General features: G+C 36.7%; 1 long non-coding RNA gene across 6 annotated transcripts in view; it reads left to right on the forward strand.

The window, feature by feature from the left end:
• The window catches only part of LOC120484364 (uncharacterized), a 70,927-nt gene continuing 62,786 nt past the window's right edge, over positions 1-8,141 (forward strand). For 3 of the 6 annotated variants that reach the window (XR_016145763.1, XR_016145759.1, XR_016145762.1), the window contains exon 1: positions 5-338. This is a non-coding gene — a long non-coding RNA (uncharacterized LOC120484364). Of the gene's footprint in view, positions 339-8,141 lie in introns of all 6 variants that reach the window. The other 3 variants (XR_016145760.1, XR_016145761.1, XR_016145758.1) reach the window with 3 other exon arrangements.

Here is an 8,141-nt window from a genome sequence, read left to right on the forward strand (position 1 = left end):
CCACGCCTACCGGTAAGCGCGCAGGTAAACAAGTCTAGGCTAGTGAGTCTCAGTGATGCTTCTGCCTGAAAATGTGTTTCGAGATCGCCCAAAATGTCCGGGATTGGGCTTTTGCGTTCTACAGTGGTCATTCACCATGTTTACTGTGGCGAGCGGGACGAGTGAGGGCCGTGTGGACTGAAAAACGACGCGAGTCATGTTTACTGTGGCAAGCGGGACAAGTGAGGGCCACGTGGAGAACGATGCGAGTGTTTACTGTGGCAAGCCGGACGAGTGAGAGCTGTGTGGAGAACGACGCGAGGCCGGTGGCATGATTACCGATGAGCAGCACCTGAGACGTAAGTTACGTTTAGTTATTTTCTTAGCAATTTTCTTACCTCTTCCCAAATGGGAAAACCACCAACAATCAAAAATGCATGATTTTATGGTGTCATGGCTTTGTAATAAAAAAATGTGGTTATAATGGAAGTCAATGGGGCAAAAACAGCCACGAACAGTAAATGAGGGAGAAAAAGTTAAAATCTGATGCTGCACAAAAACTAGCAATGCATCAAAACCAATGTTGTTTCTAATCTTTGACATGTCCAAGACTGTGATAAAAGGTAAAAATCCCCCCCCCAAATCAGTGACATCATTTATGAATTTGGCAATTAAAGAATTGAAATCCTGAATTTTAAAAAAATATTTAGTAGTTTTGATCAGGACTGAGGTTGATTAATAGATTTACGCAAAAGAAAAAACAAACAAAAAAACTGATACATGTTTACAGCAGTTTAAAGTAGTGGCTGTTTTCAGACATGAACATAACGAAAGGGTAGTGAATTTGCCCAGAGTGTACTGTTGAGTTATTAAAAAATTTCAGAGCATTTTCCCAAAATATGTGTCAAAATAAGATTTGTCACCAAAAATCATTTGCTAAAACACGGAAAAAGTTAATTTATGTGTTGTGGCTGATATTATACCCCATAGAGGCTGAAAACAGCCACAACAGCACATAAGGGTTAGCTTCCAAAAAAGATGTGTAATCCCAATCCTCCATAATGTATCCGTCTGCGCATTCAGTACCTTCGTCCATATTTTCAAAACATTTCTGCGGTGAAATCAGACGCACTGGCACTGATCTGTGATTGGTCTGTTAGCGCATTAGGTCCAACCCCCTATGGGCGGGAGATCTAGCATCTATGGGATCTAGTGCTTATTACAGAAATCCCCCTCTCTTACACTTCTTCCTACAATGACGTAAAATGACGATTTTTGCGTCATTGTAGGAGGAAGTGAAAAAGGAAAACAGCAGATTTCTCTCGTCTCAGGGGACAATGAGAGAGTGTTGCTCAACCATTCAATAGTATGACTGGGTTTCTAACAATGGAAAGCTTAATGCAAATGGGTGGAGTGACCCTTTAAAGTTATAATAAAGTGTCACCAATATGCGGACATAAACTTGTTTGTGCCCTGTGTGTATTGTCTAAGCCAAGTCCTTTTCTTATTAATATTAATTAGGCTGAATAGAATGTTCAATATGCTGGTTAAATAAGGAACCATTATGAGGGCATGATTCATAAATAAACATTTATGAATCAATTTAGAGAACACAACTGATAGAAAGTTGGCTAGACCCTCTGATATTTGTCAGAAATTGAGCCTATAGGAAATCTTCAATAGATCGGTAACGATTTAGCATAATGAAAAGAAACATGCTTTTAAGTAATCTTCACTAATGATTAAAATTTCCATAACATAAGACTCAGTTTATGGAAGGTTATGATGTATTGGTTTATGTCAAGTTGTCATAAACAAGACATCTCAAACAATGTCATATTTGCATTAAAAATGTCATAATTGAGCGAATGACACTTAATGGCATGTTGACATGACACAAATGTCATAAACATGCATAAAACTTCCTTCATATTCATAAAATGTGTCGTGTCATCATGATTATGGAGGTGTCATGTTACTCTTATGCACACCCCTTCAAGTAAAGTGTTACCACCACAAAGGCATCTAAAATACACCTCAAATCTAATACGACTGTTTTGTTACTGGTTCATAGAACATTTCCATGCATATTTTACTCACATTTGGAATTCAGAACACACACCATTTATTTTATTAATTTTATACCTGTTAAATAATTTAAAACAAACGCCTTCTATCTCAACATCAAAGGGTGTGTTGTTACTGATTCGTAGAAGAACAAATTAAGGTTGGTTTTATTCACAGAATTATAGGAAAGGTGAAGGCGTGCTATTGATATTAAAAGAAATACATGAAAAATTAATAAAAAATAAAGTGTTCTTCTTACTCCATTTCAAAGGGTGGGCTTTTACTGGTTCCTATTTTAAGGTTGGTTTCATTCACATAAAGCACAACCACATCCAGTAAATGAAAAACACGCAACTGTTGCGAAAAAGCTAGTAGGCCTAAAGCCTTCCAAAGTGTGTCCAGACCCCAGCCTAGAGAAACATATTGCACTTGTTGAACTGAATTAAAGTCAAACTTTTAATAAATTCATTTAAAATTCATTGTTTTTATGCACTTCTAGGGTGTGTCTTGTTTAGACCTATAATAACATTTCCATGTGTCTCTGGACAAGTTATTGGCAGTATTTTTCAAAATACGACTAAAAACAAACAAACAAAAAAAACAAGACAGAAATAGAAAATCCGAGAATTGATGCACGTTTCTCTCTGATTATTTGGATGGAAAACAACAACAACCGCAACAACAAAAAAGGTTATATCAGGGAGTTTGAAGTACTTTGAAGATGATAATGATTACATAGATGAATATAAGGAAACGTGTTGTAAAGCTGCTAAAACGAGCAGCACCCTCTGTTGGTCAAATAATGTTTCTGTGCGTTCAGAGTAGAAGTAGGCTATTTTTGGTGGGTGCCTGACCCACCATGGTTCAATCTAAATGTAGCCTAGCCTACCCATAAAATAATTATCTAAATTTTGAATTGTTAGCATGACTGTTTTTCCAAATTTCTTTGCCCTAAATTGTAAAGTTGTTCCAACAAATATGTATCTGAGAACCTACAGTAAAATAAATACATTTGTAAAATACCTTGGGAAAAAAAAACAATGCTTCCATGAGGATTAATTTTAATGTAGCCTACATTTTGATTTGGTTATCCTAAAGTTCACATAAATAATCACATTGACATGTGCTAATAGGTTTGACTGAAACTGTCCAAATATTTTTTTTAAAAATATATGTTTTGCTGTCTATTATTTCTGAATAGTAGTCTATGTTTATTGATTTAGAATATTAAAAAAACTAGCCAATTAAATGCTGGAGCCAATTTAGTAGGCTATACAATCTAAGTGTTAATCTTATTGCTGCTTGTAAGGCATTGTTTATTTATTCATTTTTTATTGTTTAGAATGTATTCAATCTCATAACCTTAGAAAATTATATAGCCAACAAAATTACCCAAGTAATTATTACAGACCATATTAAATGTTAACGTCTTCACACAAAGACCCTCAGATGAGGAGTGCTGGAGCACAACAACCACTAAGTGGCAGCACTTTTCTGTTATTCAAAATTTCTGTATTTCTGTTATTCACTTTTCTGTTATACTTTTCTGTTATGTCAAAACTCAAGGCACTTATATATTCATAAACTACAAAAAGGCCGTTTTAAATGAAATCGCAAGGTTAACTCGACATTGTTAGAATAAATTTTATTTTACCACATTTTATTTCTAAACAATGAAAAAGTTTGGATGCAAAAGAACGGATTCTTTGATGACCTGTACGATGTAATGATGTAATGTAAATGATTTGGTCATTCTCACTCATCTAATCTATTAAGAAGTGTTACCTGTAGTGGAAGAGCCTCTTCTCAATATTATTAACTTTATTTTTAGGTCATGTTCCAAGAATATTCAAGCTGGCAGTAATAAAACCTATTAAGAAACCACAATTAAACCCAAATAACCAAGCAAATTACTGACCCATTTCAAACCTCCAATTTATGTCTAAAATACTAGAAAAAGACAAGTTGTGTCCACTCAATTGTGCTCTCTTTCTTGCAAGAATGTGATCTATGAAAAATTTCAGTAACATAAACTGCACTAGTTAAAATGACAAATTATTTACATTTAGCTTCTGACCAAGACTGTATCTCAATACTGGTTCTACTCTTCTTCTAGTGCTGTATTCGGCACTAGATCATAAAATACTCTTGGATCGACTACAAAACTACAATTGTGTTAAGGGACAGGTATTAAGCTGCTTTAGATCGTACTTATCAGACCGTTACAATTTTGTCAATTTAAATGGGGAAAAATCAAAGATAATGTCAGTAGACTATGGAGGAGTACCACAAGGATCGGTGTTAGGCCCTCTGCTATTCTCAATATAAACGCTACATGCTACCACTTGGTTATATTATAAGAAAAAATGTAATTCATTTCCACTGTTATGCTGATGACACTCAACTATATATTTCATCACGACCAGATGAACACACTAACTTATCCAAATTGACAGAGAGTCTTAAAGATATAAAATGCTGGATGACGTGTAATCTCCTGCCATTAAATTCAGATAAAACCGAGGAATTACTTATAAAAAACTACCATCAAAACCTCTTACAATACAACTTTAATATAGAAGGATGTCCTGTTAGTTTATCCACTACAGTAAAAGACCTGGTTGTTATACTGGACCGCAACTTGTCTTTTGAAAATTATATTTCATATGTTACAAGAACAGCCTTTTTGCACCTTAGAAACATTGCTAATCTGTTTCTTATGCAAAGTTAGTTCATGCTTTATTAGCTGGACGTCCTGCATCCGCAATAAATGACATCACAGCAATAGCAAAACCACAATTATCCAATCAATTCCGAATGGACAAAATCAAGTCCCGCCTTACATTTTTTTCTTAATCAAGAAGCTGTTTTACTCAGATATAGGCCTACATCACTATAGGGGACAAATTAATATTTAAGTTTCCATTTTATGCAAACATTAATAAAACATTGTTTTTTTTTTGTTGTTTTTTTTTTTAAGTATTTGTGCCAGTGTCATTTAAATAATAGAAGCAAAGTATAATAATTTTTCAACCAAAAAAGCTGACCATCAGTCTAAAAAAAAAAAAAAAACACTTGATTTAGAAAACCTGACAAGAACAATTCTTCAACTAATACAAGCAAATAAGAAAGTGCCTAAACTATGAATCAAACACTGCTCTCCGATGGGTGAAGCAGACGTTTGTGGAGTTCCCAGGCAAGCCAAAGCACAGTTCTTGGCTCAATCGGTCTCATCCTGACACGCACAGGAGTTTTATTCTCTGTCTGCACCTGCTGAGCAGGGCTGGTTCTGGTAGCCCGTCATCTCACAAGCTCGCATGAATCGTCAGCCAGTTGTTTTCATGCTTCCCTTTGAAATAATGCTGTGCATGTTTGCATCTCATTAAAACCTCTGGAGTTCCAGTGGGTGAGATAGGCCTATACCTCCTGCACTGGTAGACACCACACACACGGTGCCAGCGAATAAATCCCACCACCCACACACTCCATCACTCTCTGTTCCAGAGGGACCCCTTTTAGAAACATCCCTTTTTGGCCCCCATTTTCCCTCGCCTCAGATCTCGATCCATACGAGAGAGGCTGTTGTGTTTCAGGGCAGGAGAGTTGAAAACCGTGCAGCAGTTTTCTCTCTGGGGAAGCCCCGAGTTCATGTGAAGAGAGCTGGATTTGGTTATGATTTGAAAGAAAGAGAGAAATTGGGTAATTGGTAATAACAGTGGGAAAGCACTGGCTTATGTGCGAAGAGTATATGACATGCAGGAGACTCGTGGCCTCATTTGCTCTAGAGGAGTCCATGACCTGAGAGGGAGGACGGGGGACATTTTCAGTTCTGTGACTAAGCAAAAATGCTCGGCCCTCATGAGGTGAAATATTCAGATGAGGGCATATTTGTGATGTTTTTCAAACATTACGTTTTTTCATTCTACTTTCACTATGTTCTATATAGAACCTTAATGGTTCTGTCAGGCACTTCATAATTGGAACTTTTTAGGGGTTCTAATCATCTGGGCCATATTCATAAAGATTCTAATAATCCTTTCAGAAAACTCTTAATTTAGCGTAAAAACGTTTATGTAGGAGTCTTAAGGAAAAGACAAATCTTTCATCTTAGTGAGGAGGTGGGGTTGACCCCGTTGCTATGTGTTGCTATGACACAATCTTTTAAAGACTGTGATTGGTTGGTTGTCCAAGAAGGAAAGAAGAGTGATTTTTAATAGGGTCTATGGTAAGTCTTTGAAATTACATGCGTGATTTTTCCTATTTGATATATATATATATCCTATTGTGTGTATATAAAACTTTTTTTATTTACCATGCTGTTAATTTCTTATAAGGTATTTGATTGGCGTAGAATGATAAAAATTGTTCCACTCTTTCCAATTACACTGATTGCTGGCATATTTAAGTGGTGGTTTGAATGCTGGCTTTAATGTAACATGGAATCAAAACCAAGAAGGACAAGAAAGCTCGACTGGACAGAGGAACAGTGTTTACTGTTTTGTCCAGTTAGTTAATGAACACAAGGCCATCCTTAAAGGAAAATTTGGGCCGGATGTCAATCTATAGCGCCGTCTTATTAACTCAACTGAAATCTTTTGTCTGTAACACATTTCTTCTCCCTCTTTGTCTTTCTGACATTTTCTCCTCTGCTAAAGAAACTCTTAAGCCTCTTAAAAGTCCTCGTCCGTACTCCTAACAATTTTGACCTTAAGACCTCTTTTAAGGGGGAAAGATACTTTCTGAATTACTTTTTTTTTTTTTAGTAGGATTTTTTTCTTTCATTTTAAGTGAACGCCCACATTTCTAAGAATTTTCTAAGAATTTATCACTTGGAGCTACTCTTTGCATTATGATTCTTAATTAATACGTGCTCTGATCATTTTATGGATTTAGTTTTAATTAATGAATTATTTTAGTTTTCATTACAATTTCTATTTCTAATTAAATTGTATTAATTAAACAACTCGTTAAAACTGAGAAAAGAAGCCACTTGAACCTTTTTTTTTCTAAGACTGTACTGCTTTGTCAATATTTGGAGCCCCTAAAAGTTAAGGAAAAATAAGTAGATATTTGTGTTCCGCCAGAAGTCGTAAAACTTTTGTGATAGAAATCATTTGAGGAAAGAGGGAAACAATATTTGTTTGGTCCCCCCTCCCCCCCTAAACCTAGGCCTCCCCTAATCTCAGCCTCAGACGTTATTGGCTGCACATCTGATGCAAATGGCACGCAAAATTGGAAACTTCAGGATTTTCAAAGTCAACATCTGGTGGTCCTTGTCCAATGAAAGCTGCTATGGGGAAAGACCTTCTGTTGTCAGTCTACAGGAGAATAAGGATCCCCAGACTGCTACAATTTAGTATCTTAAACCCCACCAGTCACCACTGAGTTGCAATAGTCTTTTCTTCCCTGTGATGTGATCAGAGTGTAACAGCTTCTTGAAGCAGAACAAATGCAAAACAGGACTTGATTTTGTCCATCAGAAATTGATTGGATAATTATATTGTTTTCAAGTGCTTTTGAGTTATGTTGCCCCTCCCTCGCGTCAGTAAACACATCATCAGAGAAGAGATGCGCAGATCTGTGTATGACATCAAAGTACCGTGAGAGCGATTAGAGAGCAGACAGTTCCATATGCTTTCGAATCGCTCTACTGATGTCATATAGCGGCCGGTCTGCACAGCATTGCTTCAAGTCGAACACACCTGTTGCTGCAAGTAGGAGGGGACATTATTTTGATTAAAGATTACGAGGGCCCGTGATGATTTTTTTTTAAAAATGTCCACAGTCAGATAAATCATTTATAGTGCTGCAATTCCACACACACACAAAAAGAAGAATTGTCTATTTTGATTTAATGGTGACTTTAATCATAATGTTAAACATGGATTATGGGCAGAGAGAGGAACCGAACGAAGGTTAGGCCACGGGAGGGGTGCGACTCGAGGGATGAGAGAGGGTGAACGAGAGGGAGAGCTCCGTCCCGTGGAGCCAGCGCAAGAATTTATGGTCAGGAAGGGGGATGAAAGTGTAATTTACGGTCCACTCTTTACCGTTCTTCTGCCCTCCCCTCTGTAATGAGAAACGGCTGTTGCAGT

Source organism: Pimephales promelas, chromosome 12 (assembly GCF_988280905.1).
Source record: "Pimephales promelas chromosome 12, fPimPro1.hap1.1, whole genome shotgun sequence".
Taxonomy (NCBI): Eukaryota; Metazoa; Chordata; class Actinopteri; order Cypriniformes; family Leuciscidae; genus Pimephales; species Pimephales promelas.